The sequence below is a fragment of the Emys orbicularis genome, chromosome 1 (assembly GCF_028017835.1).
Source record: "Emys orbicularis isolate rEmyOrb1 chromosome 1, rEmyOrb1.hap1, whole genome shotgun sequence".
Taxonomy (NCBI): domain Eukaryota; kingdom Metazoa; phylum Chordata; order Testudines; family Emydidae; genus Emys; species Emys orbicularis.
In genome coordinates this window covers 16,287,097-16,299,832 of record NC_088683.1, presented here as the reverse complement: position 1 = coordinate 16,299,832, position 12,736 = coordinate 16,287,097, and the positions used below count along the sequence as shown (strand labels likewise).

Here is a 12,736-nt window from a genome sequence, read left to right as displayed (position 1 = left end):
CCTTAATTGGTTTACACCCAACAAAATTAATTATACAGCAGACAGAAACAATCACAGAACCAGACAGGAGATTATACAGACAAACAATAGGGAAGTGGAGACTACAGTGATAGAACAATACAGAAATGAGGATTTCACATCCCAGCTATTGATAAGTGAGTTCTTGCCAGACAGGATGCTATCAAACTAAGTTTCCTTTTACATCTTCTAGGCTCTTCCCTTTCTCTGGAGGTGATAGGAATACAATCCTGTCCTGATATTCCTAACAGCCCAATAGCACCTTATTTCATTGTGACTAGTTTGGAATGTGAGGATGGGACCGTTCACTTCCCAGTTTATGGCTGGCCTCTGCTGCTTAGCCGAAGGCCTTAGCCTAAGAACCAGGCCTCAGACTGTGCCAGTAAGAGAAGGCCCTTACACCGGCAGACACTGATTTTGATTCTTTCTTTTATACCTCTATAACTAGCTAAGTGATAAGAATACACCTAAATTCTTAAAGTATAGGCCTTTGCAGACAGGCCTGAATATCTATATCCTAACAGGGTCCGCCGGCCCCGGTGATCAACTCCTTCCCCTCCCTCCCAGTGCCTCCTGCATACTACGGAACAGCTGTTCAGGGGTGTGCAGGAGGCGCTGGGAGGAAGGGGGAGGAGTGGGAACAGGGCACGCTTGGGGGAGGGGGCGGAAAGAGGCAGGGAATAGGAGGGGTGGGGCTTTGGGGGAAGGGGTGGAGTGGGGGCTGGGGCTGAGGCTGAGCAGGGGGTTTGGGGGGTCTGTGAAAATTTTAGTCCTTGGATTTCTAAAGTTTGAGAACTGCTGCTCTAGATAGCTCCAAAACTCACAAACTATATAGGTTTGGCTCCCGAAACTCAGCAGGAGAAATTCACTAACTCCTGAATTCTATCCATTTTTTTAAAATAAGATGCACTTTTCAGAAGTTCAGATATTCATAATAAATAACTCCAAAGAGCACTCCAAACCATTTGTCAATGAAGTCAAGGAGAAAGAAATTCAACACATTTGGATTTTCTCAACCTTGATGCCAAATACTTCCTATTTCATAATCTCCTCCCTCTTTTGACTGTCCAAATACTCGTTCCCTCACTGAATGGGACAAGTCTTGCAAAGTTAGATAGGAATGTGTAAAGTACGACTCATTGAACCATCTAAGTCCATTTCTATCCACAGAGAATTCATGCCAGTCCAAGGCAGTCTAAATTCTTGTATTATTTTTCCTTCATCTCCTCCTGCGCAGAATGGTTATTTATGGTTATTTGTCCGTGTTTCTCTGCTAATTGTGTGATTCGTGCTAATAAGAAAATAAATATGGAAAAAAGTGGTTTGGGATGGGCTTATGAATCTTGCAGATTCCGTTCCATACTATATGGGTGATAGACTAGTGCAGCTCAACTCAGTAGAGCTCTCATGATGTTCATGAATGGTCACATTCCCTTATCTGCTATTCAACTCACTCACTCTCCTCATATTCATTCACTATGTGACTTAGCATGTGCTTCTGTCAGAACACAAAAGATATACTATAGCTATACCTAATTTTTATGTTTCTGTATGGTGTAGACATGGGAACTTTTTCCTGTTACAATTTTATTTTTTTGTTATGTTCCATGGCCCGCCATGGAGGGAATGAGCCACTGTTTGGGAAATGTAGTGCTAAACCACACATTTTTGGACACACCCCTTTCCAAAGTGAGAAAACTCATCTTCCCAATTTTTTCTCCGGAATACCTTTTCTCATTAGCCTCAAACCTGGAACAAAAATAAATATCCTCCGGCAGAAGGTCAGACCTGCAAAATTGCAGGTGGAAAGGTTTTTGGGGTACCTAAGAATAAATACAAAATGGTATACTGGCAGAAAATTAAATAAAGGAAAATAAACCTTAATCCTGCACTGGGATCCATTAGCACAGACTCTAGAACTGCATGGAGTCCCTAACCCTAACCCTAACTCTGCTAATCCAATCGCTCTTCTACTAATGAAATGACTCAGTGTTGCTCTGAAGCGTGGACGTTCTCACTCAGTGTAGGCTAGCTTGACTGCAGTATCTCATGTGCGCTAACTCGAGCTAGCTGTTGCAGTGAAGACAAGCTCTCGGACTGGAATAACCTCCCGGGGAAGTGGGGGAAAACCCACTGTTTAAAATTGAATTGGACAAAGCACTTAATTTTACGATTCTTTCCATTACATTTTCTCAGCGGGCTTTGGCTGCCCAACCCTCACTGGGAGTTCGATAACCAAAGCTTTGAGTAGCACTTTGGAAAAAAAAATACACCTTGATTGTGCAAATAGATTAGGGTGACCAGACAGCAAATGTGAAAAATTGGGACAGGGGGTGGAGGGTAACAGGAGCCTATATAAGAAAAAGATCCAAAAATCGGGACTGTCCCTATAAAATCGGGACATCTGGTCACCCTAAAATGGATGGGTGCCTGGTTGAGAGCACTCAGCACCGGTGCAAGAGTCCACCCACATGCTTCCAATTGCAGAATCGGGGCCGTAATTCAGAGAAACTTCTTTATGACTTTTGAAATTCCGGAATACACACACAGTAGAATAGATGCACTGCATTGTCCTGAGCTCAGCAGAACTGAGTTTTGTCATTTGTTGCCTGTTTGCGCATACAGCGGTTGCTGTTAAGTAGAGGGTGACCGGATGTCCCGATTTTATAGGGCCAGTCCCGATATTTGGGGCTTTTTCTTATATAGGCTCCTATTACCCCTACCCCCATCCCGATTTTTCACACTTGCTATCTGCTCAGCCTAATTAAGTTGGCAACAGAGTTGCCATAGAATGACTATACTGCTCTATGGCACCTATTGAAGGCGGTTGATTGTTCAACAGTGCTTAATAAAATCATAATTTAGTTCTTCACACTAGTAAATTGTATTAACTTGTAAAAAAAATAAAAATCTTTATACACAGAGGGTATAGCCAGCCAATATGTGCAGAGGGAATACATATGCAGCTCAATCTTTATACAAATATTTACAACCATAAAAACTGAAAGCTTTTTTCTCCCTTTGCAGTTCACATTAAAATAGGAGGAAATTATTTGTAAGATTAACTAGAACTGTCTATATGCCTTCTAGAGATGTGCGCCTACAAATGTTTTACATGAAATGGTATAGTTCACAGACAACTGTTACTAATTTCAGCTTTTGTTCTATACTTTTATGCTGTGTATACCAAAAAATTACAATTTTAAGAACAAATGTAACACTTATAGACTTATACTTTGTATTTTTATAGTGCCTTCCACCAGTGAATCCCATGCAATTTATAAACATGAAGAAATGTAGGCTCTCAGTACCTTTGTAAGGTATTATTCACATTATAAAGATATGAAAATGGAAGCACTGGGAAATCAAGTGTCTTGACCAAGGTCATAAAGCAAGCCAGTAGCAGAGCTGGGAATTCCCCAGATTCCTTACTTCTAGCCCTCTACTCTAACCACTACACCATGATTTGTCTTATCTTTAGCTTCTACATATAACTTTACTACATACCAATGGTACAACCAGGACTAAATGTTTTAAAAACTTATATTGAAAGCTCTTTATGGAAGAGACAGTCTTCTTTTATGTTTCTTAAGTATAAAAGAAGGCTTGGAAAGTGCTCGTTCCCTTTTGAGAGATGGGGGAAACAAAAACAACAAACATAACAGCAATTAGACAGCTTTTGAAAAGATTTTGAAAATCTTGGCCAAAATTAAGCACCTACGGCACTTAAATAAGGGGGTTGGTTTTCAGAATTGATGAGCATTGAGCAGCTCCCACTGAAAATCAGCCCTTTTCTTTAGATGCCTAAACGTGGTTTTGGGGGCCTAACTTTATGCATCTTATTTTGAAAATCTTGGCCACTGATTAAAACGCATTCAAATAAATCTTGGTTTTCCCCGGAAAAAATCTATGCTTCATGTTCAGAATGTAAAATAGCGACAAGGAAGGTTTTCTCTTTCTGACAGATGGCGTTATTTGAACTATGGGGAAAATTATATTTTTTGGAGAATACTGACTGCAACTATATATGTAATAGAACGAATTTGTTGGTAACCCAGACACACCCCCATATATAAAGCACAATAGGCTTTTTAAAAGTCATTCTGTAGGACTGAACATAGAGGGCTTTAACCTTTGAGTCTAGTGACTATAAGATGGTCAGCACTTTCTGAACTTGGTTTAGGTGTTTTTGGTGGTTTGGGACTAGAATTGCACCGGTGATATGGTGAAATTCCATTAGATGCTATCTACTGCAAGGGATTAAAGGGATGGAAAATGTTATAACCAAGAATGTTTCTAATGCCTGTGTCTGCTGAGAATTAGCTATTATGATTCAGGATGTAAGCTGATTGTGACAGAGACCAAAACAGAATTCCAGCTCCTCCAACCTCCAGCCCTACAAAATTGGCTGGGGACCATTTTATGAAGTCTCAAATACTTGCTATTGCCATAGGCCAGAGACTAGACTGAATAAACCGGCTGAGCCCAATTTGGTGGTATAATTATATTCAGCACTTACACAGAGCTGTATTACACAAACATCAGCTGAATAATCCTCCTAACAACCCTCTGTCACCCTCCTTTTACAGATGAGTAAACTGAGGCACAGAAATGTGAAATGATTTCTCCAAAGCCGTGGGGGAAGTCGCTGACAATGCCAAGATTCGAATTTAGGAGTTCCTGACTGGAGTCCGAAGACATTTCCCATGCCTCTCTATCTTGCCGATACATTGGTGTGACAAACCCTACATTCAAAACCAAACAAATCCCTCCCATGCCCTCCTAAAAATCCAACAGCAGCAAAGCATAAAGACCACTTATGAAGCTTTTATTCATTATCAAGATGAACACAATTCCAAGGCCAGATGCTGGAATCCTTGGGATCCAAACAGGGAAGTCAAGGCAACATGGAAGGTGGTAGTGTAACATATGCCTGCATGGTGTGGCACTCTGTCCCCCTGTAGTGGCACCTAGCCCAACTAGAGATTGATGAGTTTGCTATAGCCTTATTTAAGAGCCATGTGGCTTTTAGCTCATGCAGCAGACGGCTCATGCATTTAGCTCCAGAAGTCCCAGGTTCAATCCTGCCCGACGACGACAACCAGGCTCTGTCAGTGTTACAGCAGCACACCGCACAGCTGGTTGCTAATGGTCAGTAGTCCACCAGTTGGGTTAGGCTGTCTCAATAACAGGTGGTGGTGGTGGAAGAGAGAGTACTTAGGAGTGGGAGAAAAATAAGTGTCCATTATAGTGGAGTTAGGAGGGAGGGACAAGTGGTAGTTTGTCCAGCAGGAACAAATCCAAAGTATTGGAGGAGCAGGACTCTACTAGGAACAAATCCAAAGTATTGGAGGAGCAGGACTCTACTAGGATCAGTGTTCAAATCTACACCCACTATTGTTACACTCCCACCTTCCATGTTGCCAAGATCCAATAGGGGTATGACCTCTGCCCCATATTCTTCATACCCCTATTGGATCTTGTCATTAACCTGGATTTTAAGCTCATTATGACAGGGACTGTCTCTACTGCTTTTTTCCTACAGTTTTCCCATCGACAAAATGGAGCCCTGATCAGCCCCTCTCAGGGCTACTGTGATATAGACAGTAAAAGCAGTTTTAATCTGCCATATCTAGCCCTAACGAATGAAGCTTTTGAGAGTAATTTTTGCTTGTACTGCCACTGGATACTTCACAAAGTGAAACAGAATCGCTACTTCCTTCAGGGCACCTGTTTTCAATTACTAGAAACATACGGCACCTTTGGATTTTGAGTCTTTTCAACATCTGTAGTTTGCAGGTATGTATCTGTTGCATTCAGATTACTGCTAAGCCTGTAGAATGCTGTCTAGCTTTCAGTGGCATGCTTGAGAAACACTAGAGTTGGACAGTAAGTAATGGTATTCACAATCACTTTTTAAAGACTGATAAACCAGTCTGAATGAAATCCTTTAACTTGTTCAGAAACCTTACCCCGCTCCTGTTAGAAGGTTCATTCAGCAGCAGCTTGATTAGAAATTCAGCCTTTACTCTGAAGGGAATGAATGAACTGTGATGTTGCTATGCAGCCAGATGCACCAATCCCTTCCTCATCTTCTAGCAGGAACACTCTGAGTAATATATTTCAAAGCACTTATAACTGATCAGCAGAACTATCCAATCACAGCTGGTCTCTTTGCCCTGGTTTCAGAGTGGGCCAGAGCCTCATCGCTGGCCAGTTTGGAGAATGACTATAGGTGCGAAGTGAATTCCTTTTTTCCCTTGCATCTGTGGATTAATATGATCCAGTGTTTTACATTGTATAACCACCTGCTTTTCCTTCTGTGTATTATGCAGCTATGACAACTTTCAGCTCTCTATGCTCCAAAATACGACTGGGTGACTGGTCCACACAAAATATACAAACACTTGAATAAACCCAAATCAGATTTCATCAAATAGCAAAGACCATCTACTGGTGCATGGCTGGCAGAAGACTGTGGGTGATATTTAAACCAAGAACTCTGTGCTGTCTGCCACCTACAATCCATCCTGGGACAGGCATTACTTCAGCATCACCACATCGAGTTTGGAGTTTACAAATTTTATAAGCTAAAAGGTAGCTTATTTCTGGGTTTGTTTCACTGCTACGCCATGGGTAGCTCTTGTTGAGCTTAGCAGTGGCACTTGGGAGCTATTGAAACCCAAACACAGGGTTTGGGTAAAAAAAGTAACAGCAGCAGAGTTAAAAATAAATGCCACCATTAAGTACAGAAGGGAGATCCATGAATAGAACAATCCAATTTCTAGTTGCAAGAATGGGCGTACATGGATGCATCTGCTAGAACCCAGGGCCTCTTGAGAAATGGCATGGAAGTTTTATTTGAACGTTAGAGAATATTCTTTAATCCACAGGACCTGATAATATTCTACTGCTCAGGATGATCTGCCAATGTACTGCTTATTTCTGTGGAAATTATATTGAGTAAAACTGCATCTTATTCTTTCTACTTAAGATAAACTGTATTAGTTCCCCAATGGAATTTCACTAAACTCTTTTGAAGTCACTGGAGTTGTACCTTGCAGGAATCTGGCCCTCAGTGGTTCTCTCCTTCTAGGTGTGTCCCTAGCACCACCATACAATGTATGGCACCTTTTTGTAGTAGAAATCAAGAATATAGAATTGTGCCTAATTCTTCCAAATTACTGCCTATATTTGAAAAAATACCTTACAAGAGGAGGAGGGAGTTTTAGATTGGAACATACTTGGAAGAGAAGAATAAGCAGTTTACTACACCCACCATTTTTTGTATTCTCTTTGCATTAATTTAGATACAGCAAAACCCATGTCAGCCTTCCCCAGGCCTAAAGGTCAGTAAAATTATGGTCTTGCTGAGTATTCTTCCATATTAATCACCCTGTGTTATGCAACCACCTCATACAAGTAACGGCCAGAAAATTAGCACGGTGGCCACTATTAGAAGATTTCATTTAGGGATGGTTCAAGCAATAAAACTCCAATCTGGACTCCAATGGCGCAGGATGTTAAGTTCCAACAGTTCACTTTGGCATGTTGCAGAGACATGGAATAATTGTAAATCTGCATCCATCCTCATGTTTACATTCCAAACACCTCATAGTTCATGGGGTTTGGTTCAGGACTATCTCTAATTTAATTGTATTCGTACCTGGCTGTAAGATTAGTCAAACCCTGCTACTAACTCCCTCTTCTCTGTCCTGACGTGAAGCTCTAATTTCTGTATTTCATAGAATCATAGAAATATAGGGCTAGAAGGGACCTTGAGAGATCATCTAGTCCTGCCCCATGCACTGAGACAGGATCAAGTAAACCTACAAAATCCCTCACAGGTTTTTGTATTACCTGTTCTTAAAAACCTCCAATGATGGGGATTCTACAACCTCCCTTGGAAGCCTGTTCCAGTACTTAACTGTCCTTAAAGTTAGAAAGTTTTCCTAAATCTAACCTAAGTCTCCCTTGCTGCAAATTAAGTCATTACTTCTTCAATGGACATGGAGAACAATTGACCCCTGTGCTCTTTATAAGAGCCCTTCACATATTTGAAGACTTCTCAGGTTCTCCTCCCCCCCCCCCCTTCTTCTTTTCTCAAGACTAAAACATGCCCAGTTTTTAAAGCCTTTCCTCATAGGTCAGATTTTCTAAACCTTACATAATTTGTGTTGCTCTCCTCTGGACTCTCTCCAATTTGTTCACATTTTTCTTAAAGTGTAGCACCCAAAACTGGACACTGTAATCCTGCTGAGACCTCCACAGTGCCAAGTACATTCATTCCAGCAGCATAGCATTTTTGTAGTGCATTTTTGATAAGTGTGTGTTCGCATATTTTCATGACCAATTAGTGAGTCCAAAGGCAACTCCAGGAATGCTTGATATAAATATTGTGTGTATATTTTCACAACAGATTCTCTTTACACGCTTCTTCAGAGCCACTGTGGTCTTACCTATAAGAGGTTTGCATTCCATTTGCACTAACCATGATGCTCTATTAAATAAAAAGTATTTGATTAAAATATTATGCAGGACATATTTCTAGGACATAAAGAGCTCTGAAAAATAAATTAGTTTGTAAAAAATTGTTCAAACGTGTATTCACGTCCATTTCAGCCTTGCAGGATTCTACTTGCCAACTTGACTGGGTTGAGTGATTCTTTTTTCAAAGGGGAACAAGATACCATTAGAGATGTTGCTTCATTCTGCTCAACATGTTCCCTAATTTTAAACCGATATGCAGCCACTCTCAGCAGATAACTTCACTTCCCTGACATGCTTTCATTTTCAATGCTTTAAGCTGTTAATAGCTAAGATAAGGAAGTTTGTTTGCAAGTAGCCTTTGCAAACTCCGATTTCTATTGTTTTTTAAAATAATTTCAATATTGATGTTTATTTTTAAGCTTTTTTTTCCCAATAGTTATCCATTTAAATTTTCACAGTTGTGGAAAATTAAAATTAAAAAGCATATTTTATTTTTAGTTATTTAAATGTCCTCAATTGTCGGAAATGATGTGTGTGAGGCTGTCAGACATTTATTTAATGGCAGTAGACACTGAGATTCAAAAAGTTAAAGCTTCGTAATCACCAAAACACAAACATCATGTCAAAATTTTAGTATTAAAATCAAACTAAGCTCTCAAGCAGCATTCTTCTGGGATTGGCTACCTGTAAATTTCAGTTATCACCAGTGGAAATATTGTTTGCCCGTTTGTGTGTGGGTATGATGAAGTTAACACTTATCAGCATTTACCGAGACAAATCAAATCCTTCCAAGCTTATTTACAGTAAGTGACGATTTGCTTGATCTTGTCATTTTGCTTGAAATCTTATCAATTTAAAAACTGAATCTTTCTGCCAATTGTTGTGGCTTGACAACCTCTTTTTACAGTTAGCACCAGGAGAGGAGAAGAGAGAAAAACTTGTTTTAGGTGGGGCCTTCACACAACACGAGAAACTGACTATACAAAGTGCAAAGTAAACCAAGTGAAAAAAATTGGAACCATTATTTCCCCCCGCCCCCCAATCTCTTTCAGTTTTAGTCATTTTAGGTGTAATTTGTAACAATGGATTTAAAAAAAAAAAAAAGACAGATATGCAATTTTTTTTAAACTGACAGTGTTTAATTCGCCCAATGTACCAAAGCATGGCAGCGTCCCTAAACAAAAAATGATCTTACAAATGCTAGACACTGTACAAAACAATCATAATGAGGTGGATTAGTTGCTGAACCACAGACTTAACTCTAAATTCCCTTGCTTTTTGATTAGACCTCCCCCCCACCCCGCAAAAGTAGATTGTCACTGTGGCAACATGCAATTAAAAACAAGACAAGCAAATCACCACCAAATCGGAGGGGGAAAAAACGAAAAAGGAAGATCATATGAATATGCATGTGTGTCTTTTAAATGCACTTTCATCTGGTAACAGAAGAGACCTTATAAACCATAATCCTTCTCTTTGAGGATGTAAAAACCTCATGGCACTTTTTGGAAAAGTAGGCATTCACCCAGAATCTCTGTACAAAATGTCCCTTTCCCTCTTCCAATTATGTGTGTTACTCAGGGTGGCTGAATTTCAGAGGAACCGTACCTACGGCTTGATCTGACACAGCGCAGCAATTCCTAACTGCCTTTGAAAGGGCCCTTAGCTCCCCAAAGGATCAGACCCTCAGATCATTTCTATTAAAATATCTTTCAAGACAATGTGACAAATAAGGTAATAAAATTGTTAAAATACCTCACAATCCCATAGATCTGGACGTAATGGCTGCTTCTCTGCACCTTTTCTCTTTATGAGCTTCCTGGTGTAGGTTTATATCAGACCTACAACCTTTCTCTGAGCTTCCTTTGTGGCTTGGTAATAGAAAAAGTGTCATTTGATCATTATGCTAAACCACCCGTTCATTGGTAAACTTTTTCCCCCCCCAGTGAGCAAAATGCTTTGACTTTATTGTTTTGAAACTGGGAAAGAGCGGGACAACTATCCTGTAGTTCACCAAACAAATGCAATAACCTGTAATAAAAATATTAATTTGCTGCAGAGTAGTTGGCAAGTGGGATTTATACGCACAACTAGATTCAGCTACGAAAAGCACCATTTTGTAGCTGTCGGAAGGAAGTGGTAAATACTGTGCAAGGTCTGTCTCCTCTTCATGGGAGGTTAGGTAGCTAAGCCCTGAACTGAGAGCAAACCTAAAATATAAATCACTTAATTGCTCATTTCATTTGATATCTAAGTACTTTAAGCTAATAAAATTAAGCATTAAAGGATTACCAGGATAGTCTATGGGACAAATTATACACCCATCTCATAAAAGAAATATTACAGAAATAGAGACTGGATCTCAAAGCTCTCTCCATAATGTGCAGTGTCATCTAATTTAGATGATTCCACAGTCGCTGGAGAGTTTACAGTGTACGCAGGCAACCCAACTCAATCAACTGACTTATCTCTATGACTGCAGGTCACATTATCTCATGAATGAACTATCATATAGGTTGGTTATGTGTTGTCTTCTAATTGAATGCACGTTTTAGCCTTGGCGTTCATGCTCTAGATATCAAGATTTTAGATAACTGGTGGAGAAAAACAAAATATCATAGAGGGAGCTGTGATCATTCGGCTTGCTTCGGACAAACAGTGCCAAAATAGATGTTAGTGGAAGCTCCTATCAATACATTTTAATTTCTAACTGTATTTAATGCAGGTGTAAAGTGTGCGAGTGACAACTCTGTAGAGGGTGCTTTGTTTAGTCACAGCTCAAATGCCACCGGCAGTTGTACAATGTGAACTTGCCCCACCAACATAACAACTTGACCTGGAGGGGTGAAAGGTTAGTTTAGTTCCACAGCCCATCCAATTCCTGGACTGTCTGCTGAGACATGTGACACATGTGGTTGTGGTTGCCTTGTCCACTTGGAGCAAGACTGAGGCCTGGTCCCCACTAAGCCCCCACTTCGGACTAAGGTACGCAAATTCAGCTACGTTAATAACGTAGCTGAATTCGAAGTACCTTAGTCCGAACTTACCGCGGGTCCAGACGCGGCAGGCAGGCTCCCCCGTCGATGCCGCGTACTCCTCTCGCCGAGCTGGAGTACCGGCGTCGACGGCGAGCACTTCCGGGATCGATCCGTGATCAATTTATCGCGTCTAAACCAGACGCGATAAATCGATCCCAGAACATCGATTGCCTGCCGCCGGACCCTCCGGTAAGTGTAGACGTACCCTGAGACCACAAACTTGTTTCACACATGCCACTGGACAGCCATTAACCTGCAACACTTTCAATCACTACCAACCCAGGCTTTATTAGAAATGGCAACAGAACTAACTGAAAACCCCTGTGTTTCATTCTTAATCTCCTGAGTCACGCTTTTTACTGACATGTTTTAAAGAGTCAAGCCTTCAGGGAGATTTCCACATATGGTTCATGAACCTTTTAACTACTCATTTGCTTATTTAACTTTATAATCACAAAACTGATGTAAAATATGCTACAACTGTAATACCAGTAATGTTTGGGTTTCAATATATGAACCAAAGTAATGCTGTTAAAGCTTTATTTCAACGTGCTGTTGGTCAAAATCTACCCTTAACTTACAACCTGTGCAATCCTACTGAATTCAACAGGGTTCCACAGGGCAAAATCTGCCCATGAAAGTCAATCATTATCTAATGCTATGTATCTTAGGGTTTTCTATAGCACCTATTCACCACAGTATCTAATGCTGCCCAGAGGAATGTTCTGAACAGCCGAGTAGTTAAAATCTGTTCAATTGTTGCCATTCAAGAGACAACTGACAATTGCAAGCTATGTAAAGTTTAACTTGAAATAAATAAAAACAAAATAACCAAGCAAGACAAATATTTTTTCTTACCGTACAGTTTATTACAAATACAGCTGGTCAAATTACTCATTGTGAATAATATGCTCAATGAGTATAGCTTATTTTTTCTTTTTTGTGAACCATTTTTTTTTTAAACTTTAAAGGGACCAGATCCTTAATTGAAGCTACACTGATCAGCATCAGCTGAGAAACCAGCCCTAACAAATTAAGAAATACAGCTGGGGTGACAAGAGTTGACTGTAAACAAATAAAATGAATTGTTAATATATTGGAAGGATAAAGAATAGTCTTTTTCTTTATCCTTGGATTAAATAGAAAAAAAATAAATCACACACAAAAAAAAAGGTACAATTTCTCTTTAA

At 40.1% G+C, this 12,736-nt stretch overlaps 1 protein-coding gene across 3 annotated transcripts in view; it reads right to left on the bottom strand.

Annotated features, from left to right (window-relative positions):
* The window catches only part of CELF2 (CUGBP Elav-like family member 2), a 445,244-nt gene that overhangs the window by 212,786 nt on the left and 219,722 nt on the right, over nt 1-12,736 (bottom strand). Inside the window, exon 1 of one of the 3 annotated variants that reach the window (XM_065419247.1) lies at nt 10,264-10,309. The exons of the other annotated variants lie outside the window; for them this stretch is intronic. The gene's annotated coding sequence lies outside the window, so the exon portion shown is untranslated. Of the gene's footprint in view, nt 1-10,263; nt 10,310-12,736 lie in introns of those variants that run through there. 3 annotated transcript variants of the gene reach the window in all.